We start from the raw sequence: 20,597 nt of genomic DNA on the forward strand, positions 1-20,597 counted from the left end.
TGCGGCTTCCTCCCAAGCACTCCTGCCTTCCATTAGAGGAAAACATTCTGTGTTGGTGTTTATGATTCCCTTGTTTTAAAGATGATGCACCCCCTAGAAAATATGTTGGTTATATTTTTTCAAGACTTTGAAAAAGACTTTCAAAGTCTTTTGAGTTTTAAGCATCTTGTATTACTATATTATCTTTTTTAGGCTTGTTTATGTTTCTTTCTTCTGACAGTTTGTTTCAAACTATATTATTAATATGTGTGCATGTATGCTAGTCACTTCAGTTGAGTTGGACTCTTTGTGACCCTATGAACTGTAGCCTGCCAGCCTCCTCTGTCCATGGAATTCTCCAGGCAGGAATATTGGAGTGGGTTGCTATGCTCTCCTCCAGGGGATTGTCCCAACTGAAGGATTGAACCCGTGTCTCTTACATCTCTTGCATTGACAGGGGGGTTCTTTACTCTTGGAACCACCTGGGGAACCTATAGCATATAAGAACATATATATATAAACATAACATTGAATAAAGTGGTGATAATGGATACTTTTCCTCATAATTTACTTACTTTTATGTATTTTCTTTTTTCTCCAGCTTTGCTGAAGTATAATAGACAAAACTGTATATATTTGAACTGTGCAACATAATGATTTGATCTGCATACATCTTGTGAGATGATTAATCCTTGTGCTGTGCTGTGCTTAGTCGCTCAGTCACGTCCGACTCTTTGTGACCCAATGGATTGTAGCCCACCAAGCTCCTCTGTCCATGGGGATTCTCCAGGCAAGAGTACTGGAGTGGGTTGTCATGCCCTCCTCCATGGGATCTTCACAACCCAGGGGTCAAACCCACGTCTCCCGCGTTGCAGGTGGATTCTTTACTGTCTGAGTTACCAGGGAAGCCCAAGAATACTGGAGTGGGTAGCGTATCCCTTCTCCAGGGGATCTTCCCAACCCAGGAATTGAACCAGGGTCTCCTGCATTGCAGGCGGATTCTTTACCAGCTGAGCTACCCGGGAAGCCCTGATTAATCCTTGTATTTGTTTTAAAGGAAATATTTCTAATGTTTCTCCCTTTAGATTTATTTTTGCTCAAGCCCCTTTTAGTTGAACCAGATTCATTTTTATTACAAGTTCCTAAGAGTTTAGTTTTTTAAAAAAATTATGAACAGATTTGAATTTTATCAAATCATTTTCTATATCTGTTGAAATGACAACATAGCTTATCTTATAATAAGTAAATGTGGTATTTTACATTCATAGTTTTTCTATTTTTTTCAGACTTTAAACTTTTTATTTTATATTGGGGTATAACTGATTAAAAATGTTGTTATAGTTTCAGGTGAACAGTGAAGGGACTCAGCTATAGATATATATGTATCCATTCTCCCTCAAACCCTCTTACCATCTAGGCTGGCACATAACATTGAGTAGGGGTCCATATGCTATACAATAGGTCCTTGTTGGTTATCCATTTTGAATATAACAGTGTACTTTCCAAACTGCCTAACTGTCCCTTCCCTCCAGGAACCATAAGTTTGTATTCTAAGTCTCTGAGTCTCTTTCTGTTCTGTAAGTTCATTTGTATCATTTCTTTTTAGATTCCACATATAAGGGATGTCATACAGTATTTCTCCTTCTCTGTCTGACTTATTCACTCAGTAAATCACTGCAGATGGTGATTGCAGCCATGAAATTAAAAGACGCTTACTCCTTGGAAGGAAAGTGATGACCAACCTAGATAGAATGTTAAAAAGCAGAGACATTACTTTGCCAACAAAGGTCCCTCTAGTCAAGGCTATGGTTTTTCCAGTGGTCATGTATGGTTGTGAGAGTTGGACTGTGAAGAAAGCTGAGTGCCAAAAAATTGACGCTTTTGAACTGTGGTGTTGGAGAAGACTCTTGAGAGTCCCTTGGACTGCAAGGAGATCCAACCAGTCCATCCTAAAGGAAATCAGTCCCGGGTGTTCATTGGAAGGACTGATGCTGAAGCTGAAACTCCAATACTTTGGCCACCTCATGCGAAGAGTTGACTCATTTGAAAAGACCCTGATGATGGGAAAGATTGAAAGCAGGAGAAGGGGATGACAGAGGATGAGATGGCTGGATGGCATCACCGACTCGATGGACATGAGTTTGAGTAAACTCCGGGAGTTAGTGATGGACAGGGAGGCCGGAGTGCTGCGATTCATGGGGTTGCAAAGAGTCAGACACAACTGAACGACTGAACTGAACTGAACGGAACTGAACTGAGGTCTATCCTTGTTGCTGCAAATGGAATTATTTCATTCTTTTTAATACCTGAGTAATATTCTATTGTATGTATGTACCACATAGTTTCTCTAATGTTGAAATTTCTTTCAGTTTCTGGAAAAAAATCTGATTTGGTCTTGATTCATTGTTTTTTTATTTGCTATGGCATTCAGTTTCCTAATATTCTGTTCTGTGATTTTTCTAAATCTATATTCATTTGTGAGATTGGACTAAAATTTTTCTGTCCTTGTCTAGTTTTGGTATAAGGGTTATACTTATGAATAGATTGTAGAAAAAGCAAGGGAATTCCAAAAAATATTTTGCTTCATTGACTTCACTAAAGCCTTTGACTGTGTGGATCACAACAAACTGTGGAATATTTTTAATGAGATGGGAATACCAGACCACCTTACCTGCCTCCTGAGAAACCTGTATACAGGATAAGAAGCAACAGTTTGAACTGGACTTGAAACAATGGACTGGTTCAAAATTGGGAAAGGAGTTGGTCAAGACTGTATATTGTCACCCTGATTAATTAACTTATAGGCAGATTACATCATGCTAAATGCTGGATGAAGCACAAGTTGAAATCAAGATTGCAGGGAGAAATATCAATAACCTCAGATATGCGGATAACACCACCCTTATGGGAGAAAGTGAAGAGGAACTAAGGAGCCTCTTGATGAAAGTGAAAGAGGAGAGTGAAAGAGCTGGCTTAAAACTCAGCATTCAAAAATGAAGATCATGGCATCCACTCCTATCACTTCATGGCAAATCGATGAGGAAAATGTGGAAACATTGTCAGATTTCATTTTCTTGGGCTCCACAATCACTGTGAATGGTAACTGCAGCTAGCTACAAAATTAAAAGACACTTACTTCTTGAAAGAGTAGCTATGATAAACCTAGACAGTGTATTAAAAAAGCAGAGACATCACTTAGACAAATGCCCGTATAGTCAAAGCTGTGGTTTTTCCAGTAGTCATGTATGGATGTGAGAGTTGGACTATACAGAAGGCTGAGAGCCTTTGGAGATTTTCCAGAGAAATTCTCTGGAGAAGGGATAGGCTACCCACCCCAGTATTCTTGGGCTTCCTTGGTGACTCAGACAGTAAAGAATCCACTGGCAATGCAGGAGACCTGGGTTCAGTCCCTGGGTTAGGAAGATCCACTAGAGGAGGGCATGGTAGCCCACTCCAGTGTTCTTGCCTAGAGAATCCCCATGGACAGAGGGGCCTGGTGGGCTACAGTCCATGGAGTCAGAGTCAGACATGACTGAGCGACTAAGTACACAGCACCATGTTCCAATCTGTAGAACTTTTAAATTTGACTATTTTGACTTTTTGTATAATAATTTCTCTTTTGTTCTTTTAAAAAAAAGTTTGATCATTGATTATTATTCATTTTTAAAATCAACTTTATTGAGGTGTGATTTACATATTATAAAATATACCCAGTGTGAATGCACAGTTTGATAATTTTTAGGAAATGTATCCTGTTCTACAATAATCACCACAATCCAGTTTTAGAATATTTTCATCAGCTCAGAAAGTTCCTTCATGCCCATCTGGAGCCAGACCCCACTCTCCCACTTAGCCCCAGGCAACCACTGTCTTACTTTGTCTCTATAGTTTTGCCTTTCCTAGAAATTTCTTAAAAATGAAATTATACAATGTATAGTTTTTGTATCTGGCTTCTTTAGTGTAGCATGATGTTTCTGAAATTTATCTGTCTTGTTGTATACATTGGTAGTTGCTTTTTATTTCTGAATAATAGTCCATTGTTTGGATATGCCATATTTTTAAAAAAAGTCCATTCATCAGTTGATGGACACTTGGGTTGTTCCCAGTTTTTTATTATTATTCATAAGGCATATGTAAATAGTCATGTATAAGCTTTTGTGTGGGTATATGTTTTCATTTCTCTTTGGTAGATAGCTAGGTGTGGAATTCCTTTGTTATATGGAAAGATTACATTTAACTTTTTAAGATACTGCCAAACAATATCCCAAAGTGGTTGCATTATTTTACCTTCTCATTGTCAATACATAAGGGCTTCAGTTGCTCTGCATCCCTGTAACATTTGGTATTGTCAGTCTTTTCATTTTAGCTATTCTAGTAGATGTGCAGTGCTATCTCATTGTGGTTTAAATTTGCATTTCCTTGATGTCTATATGGAGCATCTTTTCATGTTCTTATTCATCATTCATATATTTTGTGAATTGTCTAGTTCTTTTTCCCCATTCTTAAAAATCGGGTTGTTTGCTTTTTATTATTATGTAATAAGAATTCTTTTTATCTTCCAGATTTTAAAAATCACATGTGATTTGCATATATTTTCTCACAATTTGTGAGTTTTTTTCTTTTTCTTAATAGTTTCTTTTGAAGAGCAAAAATTTATAATTTTGATGAAGCCTAATTTATCAACATTTTCTTATCTAGATAATTATTTTAATATAATATCTAAGAAATATTTTTCTAACCCAAGGATAAAAATTCTAGAGACTTCCAGACATTTTATAATTTTAACTCTTATGTGTAGGTGTTTAATCTGATTTGAGTTAATATTTGTATGTAGTATAAAGTAAGAATTTAAATTATTTTTTCAATATGCATATTAAATTATTTCAGCACCATTTGTTGAATAGTTTGTTCTTTGTATCACCTGGTATCTTTGTTGAAAATCAGTAGACCGTAAATATGAGGTTTATTTTTGGACTGTCTTTTCTATCCATTTTATCTGTATTGTTATACTTTTTTTGATTTCTAATTTACTTTTCATTCCATCTTTTATATCTTTAAGTAGTTTATTTTGTTATCAGATATTCCAATATCTGAAGTCGTTTTTTGTCCAGGAAAATTTTTTGTTGTTTCTGCTGATTCTAAATCATAGTATTAATACTTGTTACCTTGTGGGTTTAGTGGTATGTGCAAACTTATATTTAGGTGAACTTTGCGTGAATACAGAGGGCCTTAGTTGGGAATTCCTTTATCCATAGAAGATTTGTATTTGTTTCTATTAGTGGTAAAGACTCTGCCTGCTAATGCAAGAGATGAAAGATTCCTGGGTCGGGAAGATCCCCTGGAGGAGGAAATGACAACCCTCTCCAGTATTCTTGCCTGGAAAATTCCATGGACAGAGGAGCCTGGTGGGCTATAGTCCATTGGGATGCAAGGTGTATGACACGAATGAGTGACTAAAGCTTCTGGCAGAGCCAGGGCTGTGATTATTAACCTGAGATCAGGGCCTGGACTAGGATGAGGCAAGTGAGGCCGTCTAGTGTGTAGAATTATGGAGGCACTCACTCTCAGAGTCCTGCAGAAGTGACTTTGCACCCTAGTTACCTCTCTTCTTACCCTAGTTCCAGCCCTGCCAGAGACCACTATAATCTACTTTGAAGTTCTTCATTTATAGTGGGATCAGGTTATCTTGCTTCTCCTGCCAGTGGCCCCAAGACAGTTTCCTGAGACTTCCTTAATCCCTTTCCAGGTTCTTGACTCAATGCAGGAGTTTCAAGGCTCCCCTCTTGAGCAAGGGGCCCCAAAGCTCAGCTTCCTGATATCAGCGACACATAAAAATTTATATTCTTGGGTAACTTGACTTTCAGATTGCTTGTAGCTCACCATTTCTGTTCAGCTCAATGTTTTTTTTCTCGCCTGTTGTTAGATTTTACTTTATTGTAAACCATCAATGCATTGAAAAATATGTTACTTACTCAAGATATAATTTTATTGTAGTGACTGAAACCCTCAAAATATGTAGCCTATAGTATGTTCAAAATAGTGATATGTGATTTCTTTAAAAATAAACCTTAACATTTTTAAAAAGGAGATTTTTTTTTTCAGGATAATTAGTAGATGAAAAATGTAGACAATAGATTGAGTAATACATATTTGCCAAAAGATTGGTTTAACCTTAAATAATAAAATAATTCTTTATTTTGATTCATTCATCAGTCCTCAAAATAGTACTGTTAGATACTTGGTGATTTTCTCTCTTGACTGTGATTAAGCTCCTGCTAAGCAGGTGAGCCTGATCATGCTCAGAGAATGCTGATTTGCTTTATTAAGGTACTTTGCTCACAAGCGTCATTTCTGGATGTGGTATATGATCTGAAGGCCAAGAAAAATGAAATTTAAAGCCTTGCAAGGTAGAACAGAATCACAATCTCACACTACACCTATGATGAATAAATACTCTAATTATTAAAGGTTCTACTTCAATGATAATAGTAATGAGAAACAGTTGATGTAATTAAGAAACTGAAGTATTTTTGTTGAAATGTGTAAACTCTTGTTATAAAATAACAGGAGGAAGAAACTTGAAATGATCTTTTATCACTTAAAGGGCAAAAGCAGAATCAATTAGCCTGAATTTCAGATTCGTCTAATAATAATGTGGGCTCTGTCTCAGCCCCTATGTCCTTCCCTATATAAAGAGGTGTAGTACCAGAAGGTCTCTAATTGAAGCAGCTGGGGATACTAGGTATGATCTCTTCCACAGGCATCATGAATTAGTATTCATAGCTAGAGACAGATAGGCCTGGCTAAAATCAACGTTCAACCAACTACTAGTTAGGTGAGCCTGGATTAGTTAATTAGTGTGGCTAGCCTTAGCTTCACCATAAGAAAATTGAGATAATGACAATCTTACCTCATTAGGTTATTTTGAGGATTAAGTGAAATATTATGTGAATAATGCTTAGCAGAGAGGTTGATACAGAGTAAATGTCAAATGCGTATAGTCACTATATGGGCTTCCCTAGTGGCTCAGAAGATAAAGAATCTGCCTGCCATGTGGGAGACCTGAGTTCGATCCCTGGGTTGGGAAGATCCCCTGGAGAAGGGCATCGCTACCCACTCTAGTATTCTTGACTGGAGAATTCCATGGACAGAGGAGCCTGATGGGCTACAGTCCATGAAGTCACAAAGAGTCAGATATGACCGAGTGATCAGCACTTTCACACATTTCGCTTTCTACCTGGTTTGGGGAATTTATGCCAAGTCACTTATAGGTATGATCTTCGTGCCCCCTGTGACATAGTGGTATATATCCTATAATTGAAAGAAATAAGATACTTAATAAAATTTTTAGATGAAATTTGAGTATTTCATTAGTGATATGATGCTGCAACTACCATGTTGAGATATATCCATTTAAATGCAGAGTTTCAAAGAAAAGCAAGGAGAGATAAGAAAGCCTTCCTCAATGATCAATGCAAAGAAATAGAGGAAAACAATAGAATGGGAAAGACTAGAGATCCCTTCAAGAAAATTAGAGATACCAAGGGAATATTTCATGCAAAGATGGGCACAATAAAGGACAGAAACAGTATGGACCTAACAGAAGCAGAAGATAATAAGAAGAGGTGGCAAGAATACACAGAAAAACTATACAAAAAAGATCTTAATCACCCAGATAATTACAATGGTGTGATCACTCACTAGAGCCAGACATCCTGGAGTGTGAAGTCAAGTGGGCCTTAGGAAGCATGACTATGAACAAAGCTAGTGGAGGTGATGGAATTCCAACTGAGTTATTTCAAATCCTAAAAGATGATGCTGTGAAAGTGCTGCTCTCAGTATGCCAGCAAATTTGGAAAACTCAGCAGTGGCCATGAGACTGGAAAAGGTCAGTTTTCATTCCAATCCCAAAGAATGGCAATGCCAAAGAATCCCAAACTACCACACAATTTCACTCATTTTACTTCTCGCAAAGTAATGCTCAAAATTCTCCAAGCTAGGCTTCAACAGTATGTGAACTGAGAACTTTCAGATGTTCAAGCTGGATTTAGAAGTAGAGGAACTAGAGATCAAATTGCAAACATCCATTGGATCATAGAAAAGGCAAGAGAATTCTAGAAGAACATCTACTTCTGCTTCATTGACTACGCTAAAGCCTTTGACTATGTGGATCACAACAAACTATGGAAATTTCTTAATGAGATGGGAATACCAGACTACCATACCTGCCTCCTGAGAAATCTGTATGCAGGTCAAGAAGCAACAGTTAGAACTGGACATGGAACAATAGACTGGTTCCAAATCGGGAAAGGCTTTACATTGTGCTCTTGCTTATTTAACTTACATGCAGAGTACATCATGTGAAATGCTGGGCTGGATATAGCAAAAGCTGGAATCAAGATTGCCAGGAGAAATATCAATAACCTAGATATGCAGATGACACCATTCTTATGGCAGAAAGCAAAGAGGAACTAAAGAGCCTCTTGATGAAAGTGAAAGAGGAGACTGAAAAACCTGGCTGAAAACTCAACGTTCAAAAAACCAAGATCATGCAACTGGTCTCATCACTTCATGGCAAATAGATGGGGAAACAGTGGAAACAATGAGACTTTATTTTCTTGGGCTCCAAAATCACTGCAGATGTTGATTGCAGCCATGAAATTAAAAGATGCTTGCTCTTTGGAAGAAAAGCTATGACCAGCCTAGGCAGCATATTAAAAAGCAGAGACAGTACTTTGCTGACAAAAGTCCGTACAGTCAAAGCTATGGTTTTTCCAGTAGTCATGTATGGATGTGAGAGTTGGACCATAAAGAAAGCTGAGTGCAAAAGAATTGATGCTTTTGAACTGTGGTGTTGGAGAAGACTCTTGAGAGTCCCTTGGACTGCAAGGAGATCAAACCAGTCAATCGTAAAGGAAATCAATCCTGAATATTCATTAGAAGGACTGATTCTGAAGCTCTAATACTTTGGCCACCTGATGAGAAGAGCTGACTCGTTTGAAAAGACCCTGATTCTGGGAAAGATTGAAGGCAGGAGGAGAAGGGGATGACAGAGGATGAGATGGTTGGATGGTATCACTGACTCGATGGAGATGATTTTAAATAAACTCTGGGAGTTGGTGATGGACAGGAAAGCCTGGCATGCTGCAGTCCATGTTGCTAAGTAATTTCCATAGTTCAATAATCTGCCATCAGTACTAAGTCAATCAAATTACCATAATTCAGAAGGAAGACAAATATTTTGGTCAGCATTTTCTCCTTATGTAGACATGGCCAGATGTTAGTTTTAAATGGTTGAGTTAACCACTCTATTCTAATCATATTCTTACTCTTATTTAAATGAAAACTCGACATACATCTTGTGATACTGTGCTCTTGGTTTGTTGAAGATCTGTCACCAGCACAGTGTGAGTATAGGCCTTCTGTTCACTTTCCAACACCGCTCAGTACAGAGTGACATAGAGTGACTGGTTTAGTGTGATCACTTAAGTTTATTCAGATCGCCATGAAACTTGATAGAAATATTTTGGAAAAAATATACTGGCAGGAGAAGGGTTAGAAAACTATTTTTGATGTCTGGGACTTGAATAGAGAATGGTATTTAGGCAAATGCAAAAAAGAGTTGTTTACATATACATAAAAAATTAAATATAAAATAAAATTTATCTATCTGGCACATGAAGCTATTTTTGGAACAATCAGCTTGAAGCTATCAAGAGACTTTTTGTGATTGCCTGGTAATTGACTTCACTTGTGGGCCAGACCAAATTGCATTAATTGAGTTGATCACAAATAATAGTCTCAAGCACCACTACATCTTGTGAATAATTACCTCAGGTACACAATGCTATAAATAAGACTCTAGTTCTAAATCATACTTATTCAATTTGTTCTTGCTTGCTGAGTGAGGCATCACAAGTGGCTTAAACTTACCCAGCTAACACTGTAGGATTGGTACTGTAGGACTGACAGGAGGAAACATCCTACTGGCCTGTAGGATGATTACAGAGAATAGACTTAAAAGGTAAGTAGATCGAGCACCTTAGTGAGGTACAGAATGAGACAAGAGCAGGAGGCAACACTTCACACTGTACCCCAGCAGTCTCTGAAGGGAACTCCTAAAGGTGCCATGAGTTTCCATTTTCACTCAAAATTCTTATGACTTTTAAAACACCCAGTAGATCTTGGGCATTTTTGCATATATATATCCCAATGAGTTTTCCAATAATAGAAGAGTTTCTGGCTACAGACAATTTTGTTCTCTGAGTGAAGGGTGAACATTCCCTTTTCTTTCTGCATCTCTCCCTACTTCACACTGCATTCTGCCACCAGCATGTGGTAGGTTTGACAGCGCCCAGCATTCCTGTCAGAGGAGCTGGGATTATTACTGGGCTTCCCTCATGGCTGAGATGGTAAAAGAATCTGCCTGCAATGCAGGAGACTCGGATTCAATTCCTGGATCGGGAAGATCCCCTGAGAAGATTCCCACGGAAATACTGGCTACCCACTCCAGTATTCTATGGACAAAGGAGCCTGGTGGGCTATAGTCCGTGGAGTCACAAAGAGCTGGATACAACTGAGTGACTAACACTAATGCTATGACTGGCTAAATTATGTAAGTGAGCAATTTAGCCCCTTTGAGCCTTGGTTCCTTATGTGGAAAAGGGAATCATTAAGAGTATTTGAAAAAATAACCTAATCAATACTAGCACTGCTGCTGCTGCTGCTGCTAAGTCGCTTCAGGTGTGACCGACTCTGTGCGACCCCATAGACGGCAGCCCAGCAGGCTCCCCCGTCCCTGGGATTCTCCAGGCAAGAATGCTGGAGTGGGTTGCCATTGCCTTCTCTGATACTAGCACTAAGGACTGCTATAATTTTATGCCTGATTAATCTACTTCCCTATCCACTCCCAGGCCACTCATCCCTACATTTTTGGCCCTCTTATTCTGCTTATTTGCTGCCATTCCAGGATTCATTTCTCATCCCTAGGTATTCTCTTTGACCTGACTGACCCTACTCTGTCCTCATGTTTACTGGCTGACTCTTGGTTCCTTATTGTGGAAGGGTCATTTTGGTGTTTACATGTGGTTTTATGCCCTTATTTAGTTCTGACCTTGTCAGACTTTGTTGTTTAATTTTACTCAGGCTGTAATTGGAACATTCTCCCAACTGGAGCCTGTGGCCTAGGTATCACCTCTAGGTGTCCCTTAATGATGGCAAATAATTGCTCAACCTTCCAAGAAAAATCATTCTCTCAGAGGGCTTCCCTCTGGAGTCCTGTTTCTTAATGGACTGTCTGTACCAGAATTGGGCTTCCAGGTGTCACTAGTGGTAAAGAGCCTGCCTGCCAATGCAGGAGAGATAAGAGATATGGTTTTGATCCCTGGGTTGGGAAGATCCCCTGGAGAAGGGCTTGACAACCCACTCCAGTATTCTTGCCTAAAGAATCCCCATAGGAAAAAAAAAAAAAAGAATCCCCATAGACAAAGGAGCATGGTGGGCTACAGTCCGTGGGGTCACAAAGAGTCAGACACAACTGAAGCCACTGAGCGAGTGAATACCAGAATCACCTGTGGACTAGCAAAGACGCAGACCCCAGTGTCCTGCCCAGATTCTTGGGGGCTGAAGTCCATGCATCTGTATTTTAAAAAAGAATTTCTGGCAATGCTTATGCACATTGAAGAGCTTTCCTGATACTTCTTCTTTATTCAAAAACTCCAGACCTTGTGCTCGCCTTCTGTAATAGTATTCTAGTTAAATATGATGTTAACCTCAGAGTTTTTTTTTTTTTTCATAAATACTTTTAATTATGTTGAGAAAGTTCCTTCTATTTCTTAGTATATTAAGAATTACTATTGTGCATGGGTATTATTTTCTTTGCATTCAATTTGCTAATACTTTGTTAAGGATATTTGCATCCATTATAATGAAGGGTTGTAATTTTCTTTTGTTATGATGTCTTTGCCAGAATAAAAATGGCCTAATAAAATGAATTTAATATCTTTCTCCTTGTCTATTTTTTGAATGACTTTTGTTGGATTGGTATTATTTCTTTCTTAAAAGTGTGGTAGAATTCATCAGTGAAGCCATTTGGACTTGATGCTTTTTCAAAAAGAGGATCTTTAAAAGCTACTAATACAGTTTCTTTACTTGATATGGGCTTATTCAGGATTTTTATTAGTAGCATGTCATTTAGCAACAAGTCACATTATTTACTAACAGTAGTATCAGTGGTCTTTCAAGGAATATATTTATTTACCTTATCAGACTTATACATGCAAAAACACTTATAAAATTTTTCATAATTATTTTGATTTCTATAAAGTCGGTAGCAGTGTTGCCTTTCTCACTCCAGATATTGCTGATTTGAATCTTTTCTTTTGGTTCTTGTTTAGTCTAGCTAAATATTTATTCATTCTACTGATATTTTTAAAAACCCAAAAAAAAAGTCTAGTTTTTAGGTTCATTGATTCTTCCCTATTGCTTGTCTTTTTTTTAAGTATAGGTGTTTAGTGCTGTAAAGTTTTCTTTAGGCTCTGCCATAGATTTATCCTACAAATTTTGATATGTGTTTTCATTTAGTTTAAAATAATTTCTAATTTCCTTGTGATTTCTTCTATAACCCATAGGTGATTTAGAGTATGCTATTTAATTTTTACATATTTTTAGTTTTCCCAGATTTCTTTTTGTGATTGATTTCTAGCTAAACTCCATTTTGGTCAGAAAACATACTCTGTATGCTTTCAATGCTTCTAAATTATTGAGCCTTGTTTATTGCCAGCATGTGATTTATCCTATTGAATAGCCTATTTGCACTTGAAAAGAATGTGTTTTCTCCTGTTGTTGGGTGGAATGTTCTATAGATGTCAATTAGGCCAAGTTATTTGGTAGTGTTTTCCAATTCTTTTACATCCTTTATATATCCAAGTTGTGTGTGGGATAAGGAATGCATTCAAAGGTACAACATATTCACTGATTTCTTCAGGCTTTTAATATTTGCTAGGCTCTCTGGAGGGCTCCTGCATTCATTCGTGGAAGTTATCTAAAGATGTTTGGGGAATTTATTATCTTAGCATTTCTAATGTTCTTTGACTTCCAAAATTTCCCAGTTAAGATTTTAGCTGCTCTCTTACCTGGCCTGAACTGGGTTTACCATTTCTGATAAATAAAGCTGTGGGTTTTTGCCATCTGAGCTGGGTGGGATTGGAATGGTAGCTGGCAAGAAGGTCAAACAACTCACAGTTGAGTGACAGTTTTCCAATGGGTAAACAGTTCTGAGGTGGTTCTTTGCCTTTGGTTGTTTTCCAGTGCCCTGATATTGCTTAAATAACTTTTCCCTTTATAGTATTTGATTTCTGTGGAATGGGAATACCCAGTCTTCTCATGCCACCATCACAGTAGTGAATATCTGCTCCTCTCCTTAGAATCAGTGTTTTTTCCTTGCAGCCATGACCCTGGACATCTTGCTACCTTTAAGTTTCCTTTAAATATTAGAATGCCTTAGCACTTCGGAGAAACCACTTTTTTAAAAAAGGCAGAAATTCTTTTCTCATCTTGCTTCACATGTTCCCCTTAGGTAATCTCATTGATACCCATAACTTTAATTGTCACTATGTGCTATTTCCAAAATTTATATCTCCTGCCTAGATTTTTCCTTTGCACTCCAGACTCTTAAACTTATCAACTTACCCTTTTTCACTTCACTCTTTTGTTGACCCTTAAATACAAGTCCAAAGTAGAATGCCATCTTTTCTCCCTAACCTATCCTCATCTTACTAATACAGCCATCATCCACTATTATTCTTGAAACGTCCTCAGTATATCCATTCCTCTCCTTGCTTCTGATGCTTAGTCGCTTCAGTTGTGTCTGACTCCATGCGACCCCGTGGACTGCGGCCTGCCAGGCTCTTCTGTCCATGGCGATTCTCCAAGCAAGGATACTAGAGTGGGTTGCCACGCCCTCTTCCAGGGGATCTTCCCAATCGGGAGATAGAACCCGGATCTCCTGCATTGCAGGCAGATTCTTTACTGCTGAGCCACCAGGGAAGCCCTGATTCCTCTCCTTATACCTCCATAAAAAAAGAACTACCAATTCTGTCATTTAAATACTTCTTGAATATGGCCACATTTTTTCATCTCCATTGTTGCCGTGTGAATCTAAACCATCATCTCTTTCTTGTGCTACTTAAGAGCATTCTTATTTTTCTATCCAGACATCTTGGATCATTTTAAAGATATGTATCTTATTATGACCCATACCTGAAAATGTATCTGTATGGTTTTTATGATTTTATGATAAAAAGTATTATATTCAACATGGTCTGTGTGACCCTGCACGATCTGATTCTTCCCAGCCCCTCCAGGCGCAGGTCATAGCACCATCTGTTTCACTCTCTGCTGTTCAGTCTGTGAGGATCTCTTCTTAGTTTCTAAACCACATACTCTCCCTGACTTCCTAAGACCACCGTATTGTATGCTTTCAAGTACCCTATCTCTTCATGCCCCCTGTTACATTTACCATGTAGTTATTTGTTTAATGTTTTCCCTGCTTTTATGTTGGCTGCCCAAAGACCCATGACTGTTTTGTTTGCTACTGTAGCATCAATATTAAATGGAATACCAAGCACAAATTAGGCTCTCAATAAAATTTGTTTAATGAATGAATGAACTCAAAGGACATTATTGTCCTTAATGCATTTATGTATTGTTTCTGATCCACTATATGGCTACTAAGATTAAAAAAGTCACAAAACTACATAATCAGGCTAGTCCAAAGATTACAGATGTAAAATAGGGTAAAGTGTGTCCCAGGGTCTCCCCTCTTCTAACAGCCTCCTAACTACAGATCAGTCTTCTTTCCTGAGGTCATTTCCTCACCACTTTCTGATGTTTTATGACTCTTAGCTGGGGTTGGGTAAAGAAGTTATTGGAATCATGGAACTACCTCCCACTATTGGGAAACTTCTCTCAGCCATATCATGACAACTTTCCTTAAGGTCTTTGTTCTGTTTAGACACAATGCAGTTTCATTCTGTTCAATATGCAAGTTTTTCCCTTTAAAGTTTAGTGTATGTTTTTAATTTTCTACTAAATAGTTAAAACTTGCAGGCTTTGACATCAGCAAATCCCACTTACTAGCTGTGTTACCTTTAGCGGGTTTCCAAACCTTTCTGTAGTTTTCTCAACCACATGATGGTGTAAATGAGAGCACCTACTATATAAAGTGCTCTTTATATAGAAGAATGTTTGATGCTTATTAAACACTTAATAATATGTCTAATATCTGACTCTATTTATTGATAGTTTCTTTTACCATGTGTATTTGTCATTTAGTCATGTCTGACTCTTTGTAACCTCATGGACTGTATCCTACCAGACTCCTCTGTTCATGGGATTCTCCAGGCAAGAATACTGGAGTGGGTTGCCGTACCCTCCTCCAGGGGATCTTCCCAACCCAGGGATCGAACCCCGGTCTCCTGCATCACAGGTAGATTTTTTTTTGCCATCTGAGCCACCCTTTTCCTCCTAAGTTATAAGACTTAATTATTACTTAATTGTATAGACTCAGAAGTCTTGGGAGACAGGAATCTAATTGATTAAATATTCCCTGAAAGTAGGAACTCTACCCTATCACAGTGCCTGGCATATAAAAAGGACTCAGTAAATATTTTGTAATGGGCTTTCTTTGAAAATAGGATCTAATTCCATACAATCTCTCCATCAATTAGCTTAATTTAGTGTATTTGTTCTGTCCCATCACAAACCCCCGAATTAGTTTGCGTTAGATGACTGTCAGAGGTTATACCTTTTTAATTAACCCTAATTAAGGCAATTAGCATTAAAAAACAGGAAAACTTTGCATAAGCTGATTCTAGACATATGGGCTCTTTAAATTCTTTGGGTTGCTGGGCCTTGCTGAAAGTGCACTTAAAATGTTTAAAATATCAAGGATCTTGAGACTGCCTTGGTATCAAAGCACAGCTAAACAAAACACAAAGAAACACAGAAAAAGAGATATCAGCTTCAAATAGGGTAACCAGTGGCCGTGGATACCTTTCAATCAGTCGGAGTTATGAACCAATTGCACTCCACAGAGTTGAGTGGAGGTGAACAAAAATTAGGTCAATCGATTGAACTATTTTAACAAGCTAGTCAGAGTGAAGAAAAAAAAGAACTTAACTTGGTGTACTGGCATCTGTTGGATAGGAAGCTGAAGTCAAGTGTGCTTTTTTTGTTATTAAGTTGCTCCACATTTGATGAATTCGAAGGAATTTTCTCTCTCTCTAATTGGTTGGTATCATACCGATAGAACCTACCTTACATTTATTGCCACTTTTCACTCCTGTCCTCAGTTGGAGGCACTCCCAGCTGAGGCTGGAAAGGGGAATAATAAAGAGGCTATGCTTGGTTCTCTGTGGTTTTCGCATCCTCAGTTTTCCACCGTGGGGAGTGGGGCAGATTGAGAAAGAAAGGGTCTTAGGGAATCAAATAGAGGGACCTGGGAATCTGCCAGACTCACACCTCCTTAGGCTGCTTTAATCAGGACCACAAGCTCCTGGGAGATGGAGACAATTACGTACCTTCTGTTCTCCCTTGTATGGTATTTATCAAGTTTTCTTTCTGAAATGAAGGGGGAAAAATCTCCTTTTCCTTTGTAATTAAAATCTGAAAAGTTACTTCTATTTTCCATTTTTTTTTGAACTCTATTTCCATGACTTCCATGAATTGTGTGTGTGTGTGTTTAAATTCTACATCCCCCTCCCCACAGCCTTTCGATTTTCTGTTCCACTCTATTTAAATGTATGCCCAGAGACTGTGATAAGGCTGGTCAAAAAAGTAGATACTTGTAATCGCTAACTTCAAGTAAATCATGGAAGATTAACTTTATCTTTCTATAAAAGATGGAATAGTGTGTGAAATGGGCAATTTGAATATTTTCAGGAAAGAGGATTCTTGCCTTACTTGATTGCTTTAAGCCAATTGGAGAGATAAAAGACATCGAAGACTTGCTCCCCCCAGCTCTTCTCCTACCAGGCACTCTCTCCTTTATAGAACTCACATTGACAACATAATGAACGCAGAGCACAGCTGTCAAAGGAAGTGTTTGAGTACTTGTGAAATTACAGGCTGCTGCAGAAATGACTTAAGCATGCTATTACCTCTTGCTGCATTTAGAACAAATAAGCCACCTGCCCTCTAGGTATTATCTGATCTGTTTGAATAGAGTGCTATATAGACCCACATAGAAGACTCCAAACATTCTCTCCTATGGTTCTGCTCAAAGAACTGCAGCTTCAGCATCTCACACTTCCTCTTCTCAGTGCTCTCCTCTCCGACTCAGCCTTTGCCTACATTATATAAACAGTCACATGTCTGTCTCCTGTGTTAAAGGAAGCATCATTTTTGTGATTGCAGTTCTCTAGTCCTGAGGAGCTGTATCTGTGAGCTATGCTAGTCTGACTACAAACCTGTGTAGCCTCTTACTGCTGAAGGAAAGTGAACGTGAATGCATCTCACAACTAAAAGCCCTTTCCTACCAGACATGGATTGAGTTTCAGAGATGTTTTATGACTGCACCATCTATCTGAAATGGATAAGTGAACTCAGATCCCTGGGCTGCATTACCATAGCTCTTATCTCCTCAGCAAGGAAGAACACTCTAGGTTTGTGCTCTCAGGAGCACTACCCTTGCCTTTTCCGTGCTCTTGGCCCTGGTTCACCCTGGTACAAGGGCAGAAGGTGCTTCCTGCAGCAGTCAGGGTCCTGGGAACATACCAGTAGCACGTTGGAAGTGGGTAAGTGGAGAAAAGTTTGCTAAAGGGATTATTTGCTAAGGAAGGGGCAGGGTGTAGGGAAGCCATCAGAGATGATGTGGTACCTCAGGGCTTCTCTTACCACCCCTAAACCTGAAGGGATAAGGAGAGAGAGCAGCTCCTGAAGCCTAGAGAGAGGGGTGGGCATGGAGCAGACCAGCTAACAGGAGCCGTGACCTTCATCTGGACAGCACAGGACATGGCCGGCCCGAAGTAACAGAGCAGGGATGGAGCTGAGGAAACGTGCACCTCAAACTCACTATTTCCTCCAGATCTCCTGTGGGTCCTCACCAGTGCTGATCATAATGGGAATGCAGAGAGGGAGGTGCAGTCAGAGCCGCAGGTAAGTGGGCAGGTGGAGGATCGTGAAGAGTGGCCCTGAGGGCAAATGGAGAATAAATAATAGTTCTAATGGTTTCTAGTGATTTGCTTCTCAGTCACCTTCCCCAATTCCCATTTATCCTTTAAATCAGAGTCCGAGTATCATTCTTAAAGCATAGCTGATTCTATCACATCCTTACTGAAAGATATTTACTGACTCATTCCATAGGGCATCAAATCCAAACCCGATGGAATTCAAGGTCACACAAGTCTTCCAACTAACTTCTGAGCCTTTGTTAACTACTTCCCCTCTACTCCAGTCTTTTTCTTTAACCTGGTATTGTCCGAAACTTTCCCCCACCTCCAGTCCTTTAGTCCCTTTCTTCTCATAAAGATTTAACTCTTGCTAACCTTTCCCTTCTTCTTTAAATGGTCACAAACATGACATTTCTGTGAAGCTACCTTCTGTCATCCTGGTCAAAATTAATCCTTCTTTCCAATATGATGCCATGGCCTTTTTGTTTGATTTTTTCCCTTATAATATTGTAACACATTTTGTCTTATGAGTAATTGTGGGTGTGTCTGCACACATCTCTTGGGAGACTATGAACTGTACAGCACCCACTTTGTGGCTTTGGGTCTGATAAGAAAGAATTCATGTTCACATAGATAAAATTGTACTGGTTGGAATATTCCAGAAGTAGCCAGAGAGGTGGAACTCAAGGATAAATCTTGGTCACATCTGAGTAGGTAGATAGAGAGAAGGCCTCGAGGTGCCATGTTAGTCTGAGGAGTGAATCAAGACCTGAATACAAGAAAAAAAAAGTCACAAAGGGAATCAGCTGTTGGAACAATGTGAATGAGTGCAGCCTCTGACTTGCACAGAACTATGATGTCCAGATCTATACTCATGGGTTCTGGTCACCTGAGCATCATCTCCTTGGCTAACTGTAGGAAAGAGTTGGGTCAGTCCATGCACATGAATCTTTTTGAGGCAGGGGCTATGTTTTATTCACTTTTGTTATAATCCCTTTCTCCTCCCCCTATGCACCTTTGGCACAATGTCTGGAGCTTAGCAGGTGCACTAAACATGTTTGTTGAATTGACTGGAAGTCAGCAGATTTTATTTATATAAAAATATTGTATGGAATGTGAAAAGATATGTGTGCATGTAATGATATTTTAAGAACAGTTAAAAGATAGCCTGCTATAAATATTTTTCAAAAGTGCATCTTTTGTATTTTCAGTGTAGGCTGTGGTACCCACTGCAGGTAAACTTGCCTTGAGTGATGTTTCACAGTTGAGGTACGTTGGGTACCTGATGTCTGCATCAAGTGCTCGTGCGGAGTCTGAGCCACTGGCGATGGGGAGGCAACAAGGAAGTGGACTTGACTGCTGGGGTTCCTGAACACGTTGATGATGCAGGAAACCTTTGCTTGTGTTTCACATGTCTTCAATCCATGGTATGTAAGAGAATAAGAATTCCACAGTTCAGTGTTGCCTGGATCAAAATTACCTGGAGTGGGACCTGATGAAAATGTCAGTTTATGAACCCCAGGCTATGCTCTAGAATCAGAATTTTAAGATGATTTCTATGAATACTAAAACTTGTGAAACACTGCCTGGACCAGTGGGGGGCACATTAGAATCACTTGAAGGTTTTTTCTTTTTTTTTTAAACAAAACAAAACTTATGCTCAAGTTTCTCCTCTGTCCCCTCTGTTGAGCCTGAGGGGTCTGGAGTGGCGTCTCTAGCATATCCAGTCTGTCCCCCAGCTGTCTGCAGTAACAGCACATTTCCCACGCGCCTTGGAGACCTGCCACATCGACTGATAGATTAGAAATAGATCATTCTAACCTCACACGGATGTAAGGGACAGACTAGCAAATGTGCTGAGGAAAATAAATAGGATGATAGGAAAATATCCTACCCTAGTTGCTAAGGGTAACAGCTTTGGGGTCTGAAGCCTGGGTCATCAGAACGGCTCTGGCACTGACGAACTCTGTGCTGGCAGCATCTCTGTGAATCAAAACAGTGAACACCTCGGAGGGTTGTTCTAAGGATTCAGACAAGTCAATGCAAATAAAGGGTTTGAATGGAGCTTGTCATAGAGTAAGGTCCCCATAAATGTTAGCCACTGTTATCAACAATTACAGGAAAGAATTATTAACATGTTTTCCAAATACGGTAACAAGAAGAGCTGGCATGATTAAAGAGTAGCCAGAGCACTAGAGGTTTACATGTTTTGTGAGACTCAGTGGTCAGAAATAGAAACAAGGAGTGGAGGTTGTTTTTTGATTAGGATCATTATGCAGAAGAATATTTTAACAACCAGTGGCCTTCCCTGGTAGCTCAGCTGGTAAATGATCTGTCCTGCAATGCAGGACACCCTGGTTTGATTACTGAATCAGGAAGATCCCCTGGAGAAGGAATAGGCTACCCACTCCAGTATTTTTGGACTTTCCCGGTGGCTCAGACAGTAAA

The sequence above is a fragment of the Cervus elaphus genome, chromosome 5 (assembly GCF_910594005.1).
Source record: "Cervus elaphus chromosome 5, mCerEla1.1, whole genome shotgun sequence".
Taxonomy (NCBI): Eukaryota; Metazoa; Chordata; class Mammalia; order Artiodactyla; family Cervidae; genus Cervus; species Cervus elaphus.